This window comes from Mustelus asterias, chromosome 19, assembly GCF_964213995.1.
Source record: "Mustelus asterias chromosome 19, sMusAst1.hap1.1, whole genome shotgun sequence".
In the NCBI taxonomy this organism is placed as follows: domain Eukaryota; kingdom Metazoa; phylum Chordata; class Chondrichthyes; order Carcharhiniformes; family Triakidae; genus Mustelus; species Mustelus asterias.
Window position 1 is genome coordinate 16,929,851 of NC_135819.1, and position 4,431 is coordinate 16,934,281.

Consider the following 4,431-nt stretch of genomic DNA (forward strand, 5'->3'; position numbering starts at 1 on the left):
GGATGTCATGGATACGTCCCAGACACCTGGAAGCCGGCCAGGGCCCTCAAGGTCCAGGCCCTGCAGAGGATGCCCACCAAACGGATCACAGGCCCCTGCCGAGGTAGGCAGCTGGCCCCCTCCACCTCCGGTGTACATTTTGGGGAGTCACTGAGGTGTAGTGATAGGCCACATAAGGTTACGAAGTTGTAGTTGTACTAAGATGGAATGGGTGAAGGGGTGCACCAGTTAGATTTTTAAGCACCTTAACGTTTTCTGTTCACACACTTTTATGTTAGCATTTATTATTTAGGCACTTTTATTGTAAACAAATTTCTTTCAACCACCCACCTGTGACTAATTTGTCTCAAACAGGAATGCTGTTACCCTGAAGGTCGCCGGAGGGATCCTTCATGTTGTGTCAGTTGGGGAGGCCCCTCAATGCTGTGTCACAAGCGATTCCCTCCCATTCCCCCACCTCATCTGCCCCAGGACCCTGTATGGGGGTTTCAGATCCCTTACCCACTACATAGACTTGGTGCCAGCATACATGTGGAGCTCAGGTAGGAGTCAGACTAGTTTGCACCAGGGCATCATCATGATGGTGCTTAGTGAGTCATCATCACCCTCCTGCCCGCCAAAGAAACCCATTAACACAGCGTACCCCGGCCCACCACTCTGGTGTGACAATGCTGCAGGAGAAAGTAGGACTTTGACGGGGGAGGGAATGGAACCCACGTGCAGAAACACAGGCCCCTGGTGAGCAAAGCACCTCCCTCGCCGCCCTCACGTGCCTGATCCTTGCTGCCAGCCCTCCAGCGCCTGGGTGGTGTTACTCAGCATTGTCCTCCTCCTCTTCCTCCTCCTCCTGCTGGACAGCCTCCTCCCCAGCGACGCCGGCTGTTCGGCCTCCACATCGTCCTCCTCCTCCTCCAAAAGGTCACCTCGCTTCTGCGCCAGGTTGTGAAGGACACAGCACGGCACCATCACAATGTGGGAAGAAATCAGGGCGCTGTATTGTAGGGCCCCACCAGAGCGGTCCAGATACCTGAACCTCATTTTCAGGAGCCCTCTGCGCCTCTGCACTATAGAGCAGGTGGCAACGTGGGCCTCATTATACTGGGTCTCCGCATCAGTCTCAAGCCTCTGCATAGGCGTCATCAGCCAAGTCTGAAGCGGGTACTCTATGTCACCCAAGAACCATCCCTGCACCCTGGACTCCTCCTCAAAGGCCTCTGGTATGTCTGAGCTCTTCAGTATGAAACTGTTATACACGCTGCCGGGGTGTCTGACGCAGACGTGCATGATCACCTTGTGGTCACAAACCAATTTCCCATTTAGGGAATGGAACCCCTTTCTGTTGATGAATCATTGTGGATTCTGAAGTGGGGCCTTGAGGGTGACATGGAAGAGCCTATAGCCCACTGTGCTTTAGACATCCCCGCAATGGCCGCAAATCCTGCAGCTCTCTGCTGGGCCTGGCCCAGGTGAAATTTAACATACTCGCCAGCCCAGGCATACAGGGCATCCGTGACATCCTTCACACAGGTGGGGACAACTGACTGGGAAATGCCACATTCATCCCCACTGGGGGTCTGGAAGGAGCCAGTGACATCAAAGTTTAAAGTGGCCGTTAATTTGACAGCCAGCGAGTGTGGGTGCCCCCCCCCCCCGCACCCCGAGGTGCCAGGTTCTGCAACAGGTTGTAATGTCTCCTTTCGGAGCTGTCGGCGGCACACAGTGTCCGACATTTATTCAAATGACACTCGTGTGGAACTGCCGGGGTCTCCGCACCCTCCTTCTCCTGCGCCCCCCTCCCCCCCAACTCCCGCTCCAGCCCCCACCCCTGGCGAATTATGCCATGTCCAACCAGTGGTGGCCATCTCCCTCTCTCCCTCTACTCCATGGGAGAGACAGATGGGGAGATTAAGGAACGCTGCTTGCCACTAGCCCAGCAACACACACTGCCCATACTTCCCATCCGCCCTCCCCAAGGACCCTGCCAGCAACACACACCACCCCCTCCATTGCCCCGCACAGGCCCCCACAGCAACACAGCCCCTCCATCCTCCCCACAGGCCCCCACAGCAATACAGCCCCTCCATCCCCAAGACCCAAGGCCAATCGTGCCTTTACCAACGGCTGATCTGGGCGCCCAAATCGGCCAGCGAGCCGATTTAAATGCATTTGCATGCATTTAAATCGGCAAAATGAAGCCCGCGCCCAACTTACCCAAGGATTCCCATTTTACGAGGCTCCGATCCAATCAGCGTCCGCGCATTTACCGTGTGGCTGAATTCAGGTCCGATGGGGCTTCAACTCAGCAACTGAACCGCCGAATTGCCCCCGACCACCCTTCGCGAACCGCCCCCGCGAACCACCCCGGCAGCGCCCCCCCCCCCGCCCGATCGGACCACCCTGGGACACAGGCCCCGCCACCAGCACCCCCCCCTGCCCCCCCGGATCGGACCCCCCGGGTCCCCGACCTACATCGATCGCTGGTGTCCGTCGAAAGCATCTTGCGATCCTGGATCCTGGCCTTGCTGTGGAGATGCTGGCGTTGGACTGGGGTAAGCACAGTAAGAAGTCTCACAACACCAGGTTAAAGTCCAACAGGTTTATTTGGTGGCAAATACCATAAGCTTTCGGAGCACAGCTCCTTCGTCAGATGGAGTGGATATCTGTTCTCAAACAGTGCAAACAGACACAGAAATCAAATTACAGAATACTGATTAGAATGCAAATCTCTACAGCCAGCCAGGTCTTAAATGTACAGACAATGTGGGTGGAGGGAGCATTCAACACAGGTTAAAGAGATGTGTATTGTCTCCAGACAGAACAGCTAGTGAAATTCTGCAAGTCCAGGAGGCAAGCTGTGGGGGTTACTGATAATGTGACATAAATCCAACATCCCGGTTTAGGCCGTCCTCATGTGTGCGGAACTTGGCTATCAGTTTCTGCTCAGTGACTCTGCGCTGTCATGTGTTGTGAAGGCCGCCTTGGAGAACGCTTACCTGAAGATCCAAGGCTGAATGCCCGTGACTGCTGAAGTGCTCCCCCACAGGAAGAGAACAGTCTTGCCTGGTGATTGTCAAGCGGTGTTCATTCATCCATTGTCGTAGCGTCTGCATGGTTGGATTTATGTCACATTATCAGTAACCCCCACAGCTTGCCTCCTGGACTTGCAGAATTTCACTAGCTGTTCTGTCTGGAGACAATACACATCTCTTTAACCTGTGTTGAATGCTCCCTCCACCCACATTGTCTGTACATTTAAGACCTGGCTGGCTGTAGAGATTTGCATTCTAATCAGTATTCTGTAATTTGATTTCTGTGTCTGTTTGCACTGTTTGAGAACAGATATCCACTCCATCTGACGAAGGAGCTGTGCTCCGAAAGCTTATGGTATTTGCTACCAAATAAACCTGTTGGACTTTAACCTGGTGTTGTGAGACTTCTTACTGTCCTGGCCTTGCTCCAGGGGTCCTGTTGGATAGGATGACGTCTCTTCACTGGGGTGGGGTGTGACATCTCTTCCCTGAGGGGGGATGGGGGGGGGGAAATTTGGCGTCTCTTCCCTGGGGGGGGGGGCGGTGGGGGGGGATGTGACGTCTCTTCCCTGAGGGGGTAGGGGGGGATGTGACGTCTCTTCCCTGGGGGGGGGGATGTGACATCTCTGCCCCTGGGCGGGGGGGGGGGTGGGGGGGCGGAGACGTCACATCCTCCTCCACCCCCCCCACTCAGGGAAGAGACGTCACATTCCCCCCCCCCCCCCGCTCCCCACCCTCAGGAAAGAGATGTCAGATCCCCCCCCTACCCTCCCCCCCTCAGGGAAGTGACGTCACATCCCCCCACCCCACGCACCCCACCCCCCCTCTTCAGGGAAGCGACGTCAGATATCGCCCCCCCCCCCCCTCCCCCCCACCAGGGAAAGTCAAAGGCAGCACAGACAGCAGTGCTGTCAGTGCTGCCTTTGACTTTCGCGCTCAGGCACGCTGTGCTGTCGGCTTCGAGCTGCGCATGCGCAGTTCGGTGCTCCGACAGATGCAAATGCGCGAGGCCCCACGCACTGGACGCGCACCGAAAAAAGGCGTATGGGGGCGCTGGAGCGCGGCTGCCGGGCGCGGGTCTGATTTACAACCGCACCCGGCACATAGAGCCGATTTGGTAAAATCGGCCCCAACGTCTTAATACCTTTTTGGCATCATACCAAAAGTACCACTTGCGGCTGCACAAAGTTCACCAGCATTGTTACTTTTGAAGAGAAAGTTGAAAACTACGTTTGATGTCTCCTGGGGTAACAAAAGATCAATGATAGTAGAGCGCGACCAGCAGTCACAGATTACCAGACGAGTAGGTAATTCCAGAAGATGCCTGTTTCAACAAAGAGAATAAGTTTTGGCTCGCAGCCACACCACGAACGAAAAGTGTTTTCCTGCAACTGTTTTCGCT